Source organism: Chlorocebus sabaeus, chromosome 7 (assembly GCF_047675955.1).
Source record: "Chlorocebus sabaeus isolate Y175 chromosome 7, mChlSab1.0.hap1, whole genome shotgun sequence".
NCBI lineage: Eukaryota > Metazoa > Chordata > Mammalia > Primates > Cercopithecidae > Chlorocebus > Chlorocebus sabaeus.
Genome location: NC_132910.1, coordinates 61,899,957 through 61,916,263, shown reverse-complemented (window position 1 = coordinate 61,916,263; position 16,307 = coordinate 61,899,957). Strand labels below are relative to the sequence as shown.

The 16,307-nt window shown below is 40.5% G+C and overlaps 1 pseudogene; it reads right to left on the bottom strand.

Annotated features, from left to right (window-relative positions):
- Window positions 1-10,313: 10,313 nt before the first annotated feature.
- Window positions 10,314-11,080, bottom strand: LOC103236119 (putative protein ZNF321; annotated as a pseudogene).
- Between the last annotated feature and the right edge of the window lie 5,227 nt (window positions 11,081-16,307).

The following is a 16,307-nucleotide window of genomic DNA, read 5'->3' as shown; positions in this document are numbered from 1 at the left end:
CTCTACAGTTTTAAGAAGCAGAACTATAAAACAGTGTAAGAAGATGTATTTTCCCTCACCTCTATTTGTAATTTCATCTATTTATCCTTAAAAGCCACTCTTAAAAAAGCATAAATTTTATACATATTTGCATGATAGGCACATTCACATATTGCTGTTGTGTTTTTCATTTTACAAGAACAATGTGCTTTCATTAGTGGGAAAATAAAAAGGAACCATAGACAAGCAAAAGGCAGAAAATAGAAAACACTCAGAACTTCACTCACAGACCACTATCTTCAACTTTGTGTACCCACTTCTAAGGCCTATTCTTTTCTTAAAAATTCTTTAATTTTAAAATGCAGACATAAATATGCATTTCTACATGAACATGATCATATCAAACATATTTTTTCAAATGCTTTTATTTCAAAAGAGAAACCTTATTCCTTTGTGGAAGAGTAAAAGAAAGATTGAATAGAAAATAAAATTTCTAATTAAGAAAAAGAGGTCTAGGTGGCTGGCAAGATGGCCAAATAGGAACAGCTCCAGTCTACCTCCCAGCGAGATCAACACAGAAGGCAGGTGATTTCTGCATTTCCAACTGAGGTACCTGGCTCATCTCATTGGGAATGGTTAGACAGTGGGTGCAGCCCATAGAGGGTGAGCCGAAGCAGGGTGGGTCATTGCACCACCTAGGAAGCACAAGGGGTCAGGGAACTCCCTCCTCTAGCCAAGGAAAGCAATGAGGGACTGTGCTGTGAGGAATGGTGCATTCTGGCCCACATACTATGGTTTTCCCACGGTCTTCACAACCCGCAAACCAGAATATTACCTCAGGTGCCTACACCACCAGGGCCCTAGGTTTCAAGCACAAAACTGGGCAGCCATTTGGGCAGACACCGAGCTAGCTCAGAAGTTTTTTCATACCCCAGTGGCACCTGGAATGCCAGCGAGACAGAACCGTTCACTCCTATGGAAAGGGGGCTGAAGTCAGGGAGCTGAGTGATCTAGCTCAGAGGATCCCACCCCCATGGAGCCCAGCAAGCTAAGATCCACTGGCTTGAAATTCTCACTGCCAGCACAGCAGTCTGAAGTCGACCTGGGATGCTTAAGCTTGGTGGGAAGAGGGGCGTTTACCATTACTGAGGCTTCAGTAGGGGGTTTTCCCCTCACAGTGTAAACAAAGCCACCAGGAAGTTCGAACTGGGCAGAGCCCACTGCAGCTCAGCAAAGCCGCTGTAGCCAGACTGCCTCTCTAGATTCCTCTTCTCAGGGCAGGGCATCTCTGAAAGAAAGGCAGCAACCCCAGTCAGGGCTTATAGATAAAACTCCCATCTCCCTGGGACAGAGCACCTCAGGGTAGGGGCAGCTATGGGTGCAGCTTCAGCAGACTTAAACATTCCTGCCTGCCTGCTCTGAAGAGAGCAATAGATCTCCCAGCACAGTGCTCAAGCTCTGCTAAGGGACACAGTATGTCCTCAAGTGGGTCCCTGACCCCCGTTTCTCCTGAATGGGAGACACCTCCCAGCAGGGATTGACAGACACCTCATACAGGAGAGCTCTGGCTGGCATCTGGCTGGTGCCCCTCTGAAACAAAGTTTTCAGAGGAAGGAAAAGGCAGCAATCTTTGCTGTTCTGCAGCCTCCACTGGTGATACCCAGGCAAACAGGGTCTGGAGTGGACCTCTGGCAAACTCCAGCAGACCTGCAGCAAAGGGGCCTGACTGTTAGAAGGAAAACAACCCACAGAAAGGAATAGTACCAACATCAACAAAAAGAACGTCCACACAGAAACCCCATCCAAAGGTCACCAACATCAAAGACCAAAGGTAGATAAATCCACGAAGATGAGGAAAAACCAGTGTAAAAAGGCAGACAATTCCAAAAACCAGAACACCTCTTCTCTTCCAAAGGATCACAACTCCTTGCCAGCAAGGGAACAAAACTGGACGGAGAATAAGTTTGATGAATTGACAGAAGTAGGCTTCAGAGGTGGGTAATAACAAACTCCTCCGAGCTAAAGGAGCATGTTCTAACCCAATGTAAGGAAGCTAAGAACCTTGAAAAAATGTAAGAGGAATTGCTAACTAGAATAACCGGTTTAGAGAAGAACATAAATGACCTGATGGAGCTGAAAAACACAGCACAAGAACTTTGTGAAGCATACACAAGTATCAATACCTACAGCAACCAAGTGGACGAAAGGATATCAGAGATTGAAGATCAACTTAATGAAATAAAGCGTTAGAACAAAATTAGAGGGAAAAAAAATGAAAAGGAACGAACAAAGACTCCAAGAAATATGGGACCATGTGAAAAGACCAAACCTACGTTTGATTGGTGTACCTGAAAGTGATGGGGAGAATGGAACCAAGTTGGAAAACACTCTTCAGGATACTATCTAGGAGAACTTCCCCAACCTAGCAAGAGGCCAACATTCAAATTCAGAAAATACAGAGAACACCACAAGGACATTCCTCTAGAAGAGCAACCCAAAGATACACAACCATCAGATTAATGAAGGTTGAAATGAAGGAAAAAATGTTAAGGGCAGCCAGAGAGAAAGGTCAGGTTACCCACAAAGGAAAACCCCTCAGAGTAACAGCAGATCTCTCTGCAGAAACCCTACAAGCCAGAAGAGAGTGAGGGCCAATATTTAACATTGTTAAAGAAAAGAATTTTCAATGCAGAATTTCATATCTAGCCAAACTAAGTTTCATAAGTGAAAGAGAAATAAAAACCTTTACAGACAAGCAAATGCTGAGAGAGTTTGTCACCACCAGGCCTGCCTTACAAGAGCTCCTGAAGGAGGCATTAAATATGGAAAGGAAAAACCCATCCCAGCCACTGCAAAAACATATCAAATTGTAAAGGCCACCGACAATATGAAGAAGCTACATCAATAATGGGCAAAACCACCAACTAGCATTATAATGACAGGATCAAATTCACACATAACAATAGTAACCTTAAATGTAAATGGGCTAAATGCCCCAATTAAAAGACACAGATTGGCAAATTGGATAAAGAGTCAAGACCCATCAGTGTGCTGTATTCAGGAGACCCATCTCACATGCAAAGACACACATAGGCTCAAAATAAAATGACGGAGGAAGGTTTACCAAGAAAATGGAAAGCAAAAAAATAAAAGCAGGGGTTGCAATCCTAGTCTCTGATAAAATAGACTTTAAACCAACAAAGATCAAAAAAGACAAAGAAGGGCATTACATAATGTAAAGGGATCAATACAACAAGAAGAACTAACTGTCCTAAATATATATGCACCCAATACAGAAGCACCTGGATTCATAAAGCAAGTTCTTAGAGACCTACAAAAAGACTTAGACTCCCACACAATAATAGTGGAAGACTTTAACACCCCACTGTCAATATTAGACAGATCAACGAGACAGAAAATTTATGAGGATATTCAAGACTTGAACCCCGCTCTGCACCAAGCGAACCTAATAGTTATATATGAACTATCCACCCCAAATCAACAGAATATACATTCTTCTCAGTACCACATTGCACTTATTCTAAAATTGACCACATAATTGGAAGTAAAACACTCCTCAGCAAATGCAAAACAATGAAAATCATAACAGTCTCTCAGACCACAGTACAATCAAATTAGAACTCAGGATTAAGAAACTCACTCAAAACTGCACAACTACATGGAAACGGAACAACCTGCTCCTGAATGACTACTGGGTAAATAATGAAATTAAGGCAGAAATAAGTAAGTTCTTAGCAACCAATGAGAACAAAGACACAATGTACCAGAATCTCTGGGACACAGCTACTGCAGCATTTAGAGGGAAATTTATAGCACTAAATGCCCACAAGAGAAAGAAAGAAAGATCTGAAATTGACACCCTAACATCACAAAAGAATTAGGGAAGGAAAAGTAAACAAGTTCAAAATCTAGCAGAAGACAAGAAATAACTAAGATCAGAGTAGAACTGAAGGAGCTAGAGACACAAAAAACCCTTCAAAAAATTAATGAATCTAGGAGGTGGTTTTTTTGAAAAGATCAACAAAATAGATAGACTGCTAGTCAGACTTATACAGAAGGAATAGAGAGAAGAATCAAATAGACACACAAAAAAAAATGATAAAGGGGATATCACCACCAATCCCACAGAAATACAAACTACCATCAGAGAATACTATAAACACCTTTATGCAAATCAACTAGAAAATCTAGAAGAAATGGACAAATTCCTGGACACATACACCCTCCCAAGACTAAACCAGGAAGAAGTCGAATCCCTGAATAGACCAATAACAAGTTCTGAAGTTGAGGCAGTAATTAATAGCCCACCAACCAAAAAAAAGCCCAGGACCAGATGGATTCACAGCCGAATTCTACCAGAGGTACAAAGAGGAGCTGGTACCATTCCTTCTGAAACTATTCCAAACAATAGAAAAAGAGGGAATCCTACCTAACTCATTTTATGAGGCCAGCATCATCCTGATACCAAAACCTGGCAGAGACACAACAAAAAAAGAAAATTTCAGGTCAATATCCCTGATAAACATCTACGTGAAAATCCTCAGTAAAATACTGGCAAACTGAATCCAGCAGCACATCAAAAAGCTTATTCACCACCATCAAGTTGGCTTCATCCCTAGAATGCAAGGCTGGTTCAACATATGCAAATCAATAAACATAATCTATCATATAAACAGAACCAATGACTAAAACCACATGATTATCTCAATAGATGAAGAAAAAGCCTTCAATAAAATTGAACACCCCTTCATGCTAAAAACAGTCAATTAACTAGGTATTGATGGAATATATCTCAAAATAACAAGAGCTATTTATGACAAACCCACAGCCAATATCATACTGAATGGGCAAAAGCTGGAAGCATTCCCTTTGAAAACTGGCATAAGACAAAGATGCCCTCTCTCACCACTCCTATTCAACATAGTATGGGAAATTCTGACCAGGGCAATCAGGCAAGAGAAAGAAATAAAGTGTATTCAAATAGGAAGAGAGGAAGTTAAATTGTCCCTGTTTGCAGATGACATGATTGTATATTTAGAAAACCCCATCATCTCAGCCCAAAATCTCCTTAAGCTGATAAGCAACTTCAGCAAAATCTCAGGATACAAAATCACTGTGCAAAAATCATAAGAATTCCTATACACCAATAATAGACAGAGAGCCAAATCATGAGTGAACTCCCATTCACAATTGCCTCAAAGAGAATAAAATGCCTAGGAATCCAACTTACAAGGGATGTGAAAGACCTCTTCAAAGAGAACTACAAACCACTGCTCAACAAAATAAAAGAGAACACAAACAAACGGAAGAACACTCCATGCTCATGGATAGGAAGAATCAATATGGTGAAAATGGCCATACTGCCCAAAGTAATTTACAGACTCAATGCTATCCCCATCAAGCTACCACTGACTTTCATTACAGAATTAGAAAAAACTACTTTAAATTTTATATGGAACCAAAAAAGAGCCTGTATAACCAAGACAATCCTATGCAAAAAAAAAAAAAAAAAAACACAGCTGGAGGCATCACGCCACCTGACTTCAAACTATACTATAAGGCTATAGTAACCAAAATAGCATGATACTGGTACCAAAACAGATACATAGACCAATGGAACAGAACAGAGGCCTCAGAAATAACACCACACATCTACAACCATCTGATATTTGACAAACCTGACAAAAAAAAAGAAATGGGGACAGGATTCTCTATTTAATAAATGGTTTTGGGAAAACTGGCTAGCCATATGTAGAAAATCGAAATTGGACCCTTTCCTTACACCTTAAACAAAAATTAACTCGAGATGGATTAAAGACTTAAACGTAAGACCTAAAACCATACAAACCCTAGAACAACACCTAGGCAATACCATTCAGGACATAGGCAAGGGCAAAGACTTCATGATTAAAACACCAAAAACAATGGCAACAAAAGCCAAAATTGACAAATGGGATCTAATTAAACTCAAGAGCTTCTGCACAGCAAAATAAACTACCATCAGGGTGAACAGGCAACCTACAGAATGGGAGAAAGTTTTTGCAATCTATGCATTTGACAAAGGGCTAATATCCACCACCTATGAAGAGCTTAAACAAATTTATAAGAAAAAAACAACCCCATTCAAAAGTGAGCAAAGGATATGAACAGATACTTCTCAAAAAAAGACATTTTTGCAGCCAACAAACATGAAAAAAAAGCTTATCATCACTGGTCATCAAAGAAATACAAATCAAAACCACAATGAGATACCATCTCATGCCAGTTAGAATGGTGATCATTAAAAAGTCAGGAAACAACAGGTGCTGGAGAGGATGTGGAGCAATAGGAACACTTTTACACTGTTGGTGGGAGTGTAACTAGCTCAACCATTGTGGAAGACAGTGTGGCTCTTCCTCAAGGGCCTAGAACCAGAAATACCATTTGACCCATTACTGGGTGTATACCCAAAGGATTACAAATCATTCTACTCTAAAGACACATGCACACGTATGTTTATTGCGGCACTGTTCACAATAGCAAAGACTTGGAACCAATCCAAATGCCCATCAATGATAGAATGGATTAAGAAAATGTGGCACATATACAACGCAGTATACTATGCAGCCATAAAAAAGTATGAGTTCATGTCCTTTGCAGGGACGTGGATGAAGCTGGAAACATCATTCTCAGCAAACTAACAGAGGAACAGAAAATCCAACACCACATATTCTCACTCATAATTGGGAGTTGAACAATGAGAATACATGGACACAGGGAGGGGAACATCACACACTGGGGCCTTTTGCGGGGTGGAGGGCTAGGGGAGGGATAGCATTAGGAGAACTACCTAATGCAGATGATGGTTTGATGGGTGCAGCAAACCACCATGGCATGTGTATACTATGTAACAAACCTGCATGTTCTGCACATGTATCCCAGAACGTAAAGTATATAAAATAAAGAAAAAGAAAAAGAAAGCCACCTATACTAGCTCACTCATGTTTAAATTTAATTTTTGTAAATTAAAAATATATATAATGATTATGTGAAGGCAGTAGAATGTTGAGAGAGGCAAATAGTGCAGGATTAAGCCCACAGACTCTACAGCCAGACTACCTGGCTTTGTGTCCTGGCTGTGCTGCTTACCAGCAGTGTGATTTTTGGATAAGTGCTTAATTGTTCTGTGCCTCAGCTTTGTCATCTGTAAAATGAGGGATAATAATAGTATTAAGATTATATTTTAATATATGTTTTATATTCTATTACTATATAATGTTATGAGGATTAAATGACTTAACTGCTTTTGAAGTGCTTAGAACAGTATTTGATACATAACATTCCTTGGTAGACATTTACGTTATTACCACTTTTCTCCTACAATAGCCAATTTTGTAATGGACAGTTTGTTTTAACAAATGTCCATCCACACTTATTCAATTATTCTGTTAGATAAATTCCTAGAAATGGAATGGCTACGTCAAAGGATGTGTACATTTTAAATTCTGGTAAAGAGATTGCATGAAAAATTGGCACATTATAAAGGATAAACCAATTTTTGCTCCCTCTGAACAGTACTGAATCTAAGTATAGTTGTATGTTTCAAAATCTAGTTCTCAAACTTTGGTTTTCATAAGAAACACCTAAGTGCTTATTAAAATAGTAAATTATCAGGACCCTCCTGCAGAGATTCAGTAGATCCAGTATGAAAACTTGGAATCTGCATTTTTTTTTTGAGATGGAGTCTTGCTCTGTTGCCCAGGCTGGAGTGCAGTGGCACCATCTCTGCTCACTGTAACTTCCTCCTCCCGGGTTCAAGCGATTCTCCTGCCTCAGCCTCCCAAGCAGCTGGGACTACAGGTGTGTGCCACCACACCCAGCTAATTTTTGTATTTTTAGTAGAGACAGGGTTTCACCATATCAACCAGGCTGTTCTCAAACTCCTGACCTCGTGATCCACCTGCCACGGCCTCCCAAAGTGCTGGGATTACAAGCGTGAGCCACCGTGCCCCGCCGGAAGCTGCATTTCCTTAAACAACACCTTAAGTAATTCTGATGCAGGTGGCCAGTGGATTGAGAAATATTGTGCCTTATCTTTGACTTCCCTTCTGTCACTGATAACTAAAACCCCACTGACATGATAATCATGTTCAGCAAAAACAATTCTACCAGGAGCTGGGCAGAAAATACCATATTTCACAAGCCAACTATTAATACATGTTTTTCTTTTCTTTATGCGGTATAAGAAATTAACCCCTTTTTGGGTGGGTGCAGTGGCTCACGGTTGTAATCCCAACACTCTGGGAGGCCAAGGCGGGTGGATGGCCTGAGGTCAGGAGTTTGAGACCAGCCTGGCCAGTGTGCTGAAACCCCATCTCTACTAAAAATACAAAAATTAGCCAGGCGTGGTGGCAGGCGCCTGTAGTCCCAGCTATTCGGGAGGCTGAGGCAGGAGAATCACTTGAACTCAGGAGGCAGAGCTTGCACATTTCCATCAATGACAAATTATTCAGTTATATCTCCAAATCTGTTCACACTTAATTTTCCCAATGTAGATCTCATCATTTCAAATGTAGTTTTTAATCCTACAAATGTGTCAGACTTCTACACAGTATTCCAAAGTGCGAAATAAAACCAGTTTTTAAGTGTGAGATAAAAGCCTGAGGCTAGCAGTCTTGCACAGTTGGGCAGACGCAAATGTTCTGTTTTTGTATATGTAAGACTTTTTGGCCTGGGTGTGCACCAAGATTGATATTTTTTTAAGCTACCAGTCTAATTAGTTTGTTAGCTCCCCTTCTCATAAAGGCTGGATGCAGAAGGTTGGCAAGAGGTCACCGTGTGCCAGCATCAGAGGCAGCTGTCAAGCAAAACAAGACTCCCTGGACTAGCTAAATAAAATTTTTAAATTGGAGGAAATCAGCGCCAGTCATTCAAAGTAATAAGGTAATATCACACCTTTAACACCAACACATTTATAACTTAGTCTAGTTACAGTCTACCTTTATTTAAAATAATAAGGATGAATTCCAGAAACAGAGAAGTTGCTTTTAACCAAGAGTTTGCTTCTCAGCTAATCATTCTACCAAATAAGTAAATATGTAAAGATTATTACTATTTTAGGCTAACATTTCAAAGCTTAATTCCACTTGATTATGTGAGTGCCCTGTGATCTCACCTCAACCTTTCCCTGATAATATGCTTCCTTCCCTCTATCTCCATAGATGACATATTTCTCTTCCCTTCCCCTCCTCATCCCTTTTGGCTACCGTATGGAGTCTTTCCTTCTTTTCACTCCTAAACTCAAAAGATTTCTCTCTACTTTCACATCATTTACTTTCCTATTGATTCCCAGCAAGATGGTTTGTAACCCATCTATTCCTCTGATGAACCAGCAGTGTTGAAAGCCACAAAAAATTTTCTTAAGGGTTAAATTCAATGGACATTGGCTCTCCAACCTCATGCCTACTCAGTACTTTGTTAGGCCCAAAGACTTTTTTCTTTTGTCTTTCTTTTCCTTTTCTTCTCCTTTTCCTTTTTTTTTTTTTTTTTTTTTGAGATGGAGTCTCACTCTGTTGCCCAGGCTGGAGTACAGTGGCATGATTTGGCTCACTGCAAACTCTGTCTCCCAGGTTCAAGCGGTCCTTCTGCCTCAGCCCCCCAGTAATTGGGATTACAGACACATGCCACTATACCCAGCTAATTTTTTTATTTTTAGTAGAGACAGGGTTTTGCCATGTTGGCCAGGCTGGTCTTGAACTCCGGACCTCAGGTGATCACCCACCTCAGCTTCCCAAAGTGCTGGGATTACAGACGTGAGCCACCGCGACCGGCCTTCTTCTTCTTTTTATTTTTATTTTTGGCCAGCATGTTGTTTTAGCAAAAGTTGTATTTCTTCATTTCAGGCACTCACCTGTATCTTCAAACATTACTGCCTGACCACGAGGACATGTGCACATTTATAATGATGCATAGACTATTGTGAATCTCTCTTGACCTCTCTCCCTCTAGTTCCCACTCTTCTTCCCAAAGATAATTTATGGTCATCTAGCTCTTTTCCTATCTATAAATTTATCATCCAACTTATAATTCACTCTAATAACGTCAAATATTCTGTCCAAGCAATTATCCTAATTTTGACATTTTCAGTCTTTACTGCTGAAATCCCAGTTTTAGATTGCCAACTAATTTCCAGTATGAACTCTGGAACTCAGGCAAGGTATTGCTTCTGATGAAAGACTTTGCCACATACATCACATTTATATTGTTTCTCTCTTGAATGGGTTACGTGATGTCTCCTTAAGTGTGAGCTATAATTAAAGGCTTTGCCACACTCATTACATTGGAAAGGTTTTTCTCTCATGTGTACTTCCTGTATTTGTGTGAATAATGAAGAATGGAGGAAATTCTTCCCATCCTTATTAGAAATATGGGTTTTGAGCCTACAAGAAATTATTTGGGATGTTGAAGCTGAGGAAGCATCATTGATAGACTGGTCCACTTGATTACCAATTTTCCATTCAGTCTGAAATATGTGCAGTTCAGGCAGATGCAAATGAAAGCTTAATCCAAGCTGGTCTTTAATAGGCTTGTTTCCAGCATGACTTTGATTATGTCGGTCTGTACTACCAGTTAACTCTTTGATTTCTGTCATGGGTGCTTCATGGCCATTTCTTTCAATTTCTTGCTACTGAAACTGAAAGTCATGCATATCTTTCTCAATTTCTGGGAAGCAAAAATCTCCAATGTGATAATTTTCATGTCTTTCCAACGTCCCTGTGTGGAACACTTCTGTATTGCCTTGCCCTGTTGATGGGAACTCCATCATGGATTTTAAAGAGCTGCCCACAGACTCCAGGTTCTTGTAGTTCTCCAACATCACTTCCCTGTATAAAGCCCTCTGCACAGGGTTCAGGCATTTCCACTCCTCCACTAAGAATTCTATAGCCACATCCCTGAAAGTCAAGTGTCCCTGAGGAAGAGCTATCCCTGGCTCCTTTTCTTTGCTCTTGTTGGTGGCTTCGTTACATAACATGAGTCTTTGGAAATCAATCCCGGACATCTCAATTTGTACTCAGTTGAGAAAGAGGGGCCAGAATTTCCAGGTCTGTGGGGACCCCACTTCCCTGGTATAGCAGCACCAGAGAACTCAAGACCCTTTCTTTTATGAGTCCTTTATTGCTTACTCATTTATGCTTCTTTAGTTACTAAATCTGATGAAGAAGGAAGCCAAGATTTAAGGCACTGGAGGACATACCACTGGCTAGTGACAAGGCTGTTAAATAACATCAAGGTTCTTGATGTTCACATTTAGTATTCTTTTCCCTAGCTAGGTGCAGTGGCTCACGCCTGTAATCCCAACACTCCGGGAGGCGAAGGTGGGGGATCACTTGAGTTCAGGAGTTTGAGACCAGCCTGGGCAACAGAGCAAGACACCATCTCTACAAAAAAATTTAAAATTAGCCAGGCATGGTAGTGCATATCTGTAGTTCCAGTTACTTGGGAGGCTGAGATGGGAGGATCACTTGAACCCTGATATTCAGGACTGCAGTGAGTTATGATCACACCCCTGTACTCCAGCCTGGGCTACAGAGACTCTGTCTAAATAAATAAATAAGAAAAATAAAACAGTATTCTTTCAATTGAGTCAGTTTGCAATCCTGACAAGAGAATTTACTGCGTTTTATCATAGGGCTCTGTGATGTAATGGTGAGCACTCTGGACTCTGAATCCAGGGAATTTACTGCATTCATGCAGTATTTTCTAATCCAAACAGTTTAGTAAGCAATATTGTCCTGAATATTAACATAATTTTAGGATGCTGAAAGAGTTCATTAAACTGACCAAAACATTAAGCATTAAACTAAAAAGCAAATTTACAAAGAAAAGGTAGATTTTATTTTTAAAAATTATTCCTAAAAATGTTCAATTTGAATCTAATGAGACTTCAAGAATGTAGTAGTGATGAGGATTCTGATTCTAGCTAACATTCCTTGATGATGGATTTCATCTCATCTTCACAGCATCCCCATGAGGTATGTATGTATTATTAGGCCTGTTTATTGATAGATAAATGGAGGTTTATGAACATCAAGTAACTTGGACAAGGTCATGTAGTTAGAGCCAGAGCTATAACCTAGGTCACCTGGCCTGATTCCAAACCTTGTGTTCTCAATTGAGAGGAAATGTGTGGGCCAAATTATTCTGGATTTCTCAGAAAGTCTGCAGTTCACCGCATTGTTTCCTGATATTTTTTAAATGCCGGCAAATCTTTTCAACAGACTCTAATCCTAAATTATAGTGCTGATGTTTTCCAGGAATTTGACAAATCATGAACGAAGTGTTTCTCTGCAGAGCATTCGGCAGAACACAGGTAAGAGCAGACCCCTCCATGGCAAAGCTTCTCTTTGCCTAAGTAGTTGTAGAGACTAAGACAGTTTGTTATTCCTCGTAGAGAGACCACTTTCCTGCTGAAAGTGGTTCGTTCAGAAAATATGTTTGGGAAGGGGTCACACATGTGAGGAGAGCAGCTGTGAACACTCATACAGCTCTTTGTTCCCTAACATTTTCTATATTCAGCTCATAATCCACTTGAGCAGTGATGCCAGCTGGCAGGTCCAGCAGCTCATTTTTCTTCTCATTTTCAGCAGATCATCTAGTTTCTTCCCTGTGTGTTCCTACCCCCATTTCATAGCCACTCACCTATTGATAAACAGGTTCTGCCTAAAACACATCTCATCTGCCAATCCATCAAGGCAGAATATGAAATTTTTCCAAACTCCAAATTACTGTTGGAGTCCTTAATACAATATACATATTTAAATGGGAACTGTGAACACACACAGAGGATGAAGGGCTAAAGTAATAAGTCCTCGTGCCTGGGTTCTAGGCCATCTGATAGTGGTTTACCCTCTTTGGCCTCTGTTCCCTCATTTACTTTGCAGATTAATTAAGGTTACTAATTCTTATGGGTTTTAAAGGATGCTGAATTCCTAACTCCCAGTCCCTGTGAATGTGACCTTATTTAGAAACATGGGCCGGGCACGATGGCCTACACCTATAATCCCAGCACTTTGGGAGGCCGAGGCAGGTGGATCACTTGAGTGATCCAGTCTGACCAACGTGGTAAAACGCCGTCTCTACTAAAATTGCAAAAATTAGCTGGGTTTGGGGGCAGGCACCTGTAATTCCTGCTACTCGGGAGGCTGAGGCAGGAGAATTGCTAGAACCCTGGAACCTCTGCAGTGAGCCGTGATGACACCATTGTGCCCCAGCTTGGGTGACAGAGTGAGACTCTGTGAAAAAGAAAGGAGGAAGGAAAGAAAGAAAGAAAGAAAGAAAGAAAGAAAGAAAGAAAGAAAGAAAGAAAGAAAGAAAGAAAGAAAGAAGAGAGAGAGAGGGAGGGAGAGAGGGAGGGAGGGAGGGAGGGAGGGAGGAAGGGAAAGAAGGAAAGAAAGAAAGAAAGAAAATAAGAAAAGAAAGAAAGGAAGGAAGGAAGGAGACAGAGAAAGAAAGAAAAGAAAGAAAGAAAGAAAAAGAAAGAAAGAAAGAAAGAAGGAAAAGAAAGAAAGAAAGAAAGAAAAAGAAAGAAAGAAAGACAGAAAGAAAGACAGACAGAAAGAAAGAAAGAAAGAAAGAAAGAAAGAAAGAAAGAAAGAAAGAAAGAAAGAAAGAAAGAAAGAAAGAAAGAAAGAGGAAGGAAGGAAGGAAGGAAGGAAGGAAGGGTCTTTACACATGTTAAAGTTAAAATGAGGTAGGTCATTAGGGTGGGCCCTAATCCATTATGACTTATGTCCTGACTTTTAAAAGGGGGAGAAATGTGTATACAGACAGATAGTAGTAAGGGGAAGACAATGTAAAGACACAGGGAGAAGGCCGTCTACAAGCCGAGGAATGCATAAGGCTGGGAGAACGTAGGAGAGAGGCAAGGAACGGATTCTCCCTCACAGTCCTTAGAACGTTCCAACCTACCAAACGCCTCCATTTCAGACTTTCAGCCTCCAGAACTGTTGAGGCAACACATTTCTGTTGTTTAAACCACCCAGTTTCTGGTATTTTGTGATGGCACACTAGCAAATTATTGCACTAGACAGTTGACTTTGAATTAAGCAAAAGGGAGGTTTTCTCAGGTAGGCACAATCTAATCACATGTGCCATTTAAACTCATTTAAAAGAGTAGCCAAAGAGCAAGTCAGAGCTATTCCAACCATGAGAAGGAGTTGATGAGGTGGCACAGGGGCTCTGAAATGGGGGGGCCCCATGGCAAGTAACAGAGGGAAGCTTCTATAAGGTAACAGTGATCCAACTAAAGACAAGAAAAGACTAAATTCATCTAACAACTGCAAGAAGCGATTCTGCCAACAACCTGAATGAGCCTGGAAGTGGATTCTTTCCCAGAGCCTCCAGATGTAGGCAGCCAGCCTGACATGGATTCCCTGAGCTAGAGGCCCCGGATGAACCCAGGCAGATTTCTAACCTACAGAACTATGACATAATAAACAGGTGTAGTGTTAAGCCGCTGTCTGGGGTAATTTGTTATGTAGCCATAGAAAATACACCCTAGCTAGCAAGTATTGAGTGCTTTCTTCACCAGTCACTATTCTAAATGTTTTACATTCAAGGGGAAAAAAAAAAAATCCACAGCTAAGTACTGCCATAGGACTATTGTTGTCCCAAAGCAATAAAGATAAAGTTGCAGCGGGGTGGTGAGGGGGGTGGGGGGGTGGGAATTATGTGACATCTGAGGAACAACAGCCTGCAACAGACAGACGATAAACAGAACACCCTACTAAACAGAAAGCAGAACCAGTAGAACAGACAGAATGGGAATTAAAAATAAACATAATAAATGTCTTTATAAAAATAAGGAAGAATGTCAGGAACATGACGCATGAACAAGCAATTATGAAGAACCACTTAGAAATATTTTTTAAATGTAATTGTTGAAATACAAACATAGTAAATGGCAAAACAAATCATGCCTGATGGTCCAGTAGAAGCTTGGGGCACCATTTTGCAACCCCCTGTGAGAGTTAATTTGTAAAAATTACTGTCAGAAGTTTTTGAAAGGCCAAAAAGAGACTAAAAGATATCTTTAGAGGAGTATAATCTGAATGTTTAAACAAGATAATCTTTTAAGAATAGAGACTCTTAAAATAGGAATTAAGAAGTACTATATCTAATTTATTCTCCCTCCCCAAATATCCCCCTGTATTACTAAGGCTAAATAAGCCTAGTAGATATGTGAGGAAAACTCAGAGCAAAACTTTTAGCCAGGTCACACATGTGATTTAGCTGCACCTTGATTCCTATGTAGACCTACAATTACCTCTCCTCAGGAGCTCGTAAACTTACCATCACCTCTCCTCGGGAGCTCGTAAAGTCAAGAAGAGCAAATAGAATATCAACTAGGCTGAAAGGCTGACCCAGGTGGGGATATTCCCAGGCAAATGTTAAGCTTTGGCCAATTTCCAGCCTCCGTTTTCCTCCTGTCCTCACAGCTTGTCCCAGGACTAACCCTGAGGGTCAACAGGAGGGATAAAGCATCCCTACAGATGGCCTAGCTCCTCCTTGTCCAATTTTCCCTTAGTTGAAGGAGAGTCCAACCAGGGTCCAGAAGAAAGTGCCCTTAGTGCCCTATCTAGTGCCACAGTGAACTGGACACAGAGGATGGAGAGCAGACATGCAACCAAGGTCAAAAGCCAGGAGCTTGTTACAAAGCAAGCCAGCTCTGGCAAAGGAGGCTAAGGTACTGTGAACCCAAAATATCTGAGACAGGTCTCAGTAAATTTAGAAAGTTTATTTAACCAAGGTTAAGGACACACCCATGCCACAGCCTCAGGAGGTCCTGATGACATGTACCCAAGGTGGTTGGGATACAGTTTGCTTTTATACATTTTAGGGAGATGTGAGACATCAATCAATATGTGTAAGATGTACATTGGTTCAGTCAGGTAAGGCAGGATAATTCTAAGTGGATAGTGGTGGGGGCCTTCCAGGTCATAGGTGGGTAAGAGACAAAAGGCTGTATGCTTTTGAGTCCTTGATCAGCCTTTCACTGAATACACAATACACAGTGTATTCACTGAATACACTGGCTCAGTGAATCTGCATTTTTACATATACAGGGCAGAAGAAGCAGTCAGATATGCATTTGCCTCAGATGAGCAGAGGGATGACTTTTTATACCTCTGAAGATAAGCTGTGAAATTCAACAGAACTGTTTTAGGGTAAAGATCTTGAGGCCTACAGTGAATTTCCTCGTGGGCAAATTGTGAGGGAGGTAACTCATATTCTTAGCTATCTTATTTAGGAATTAAAATAGGAGACAA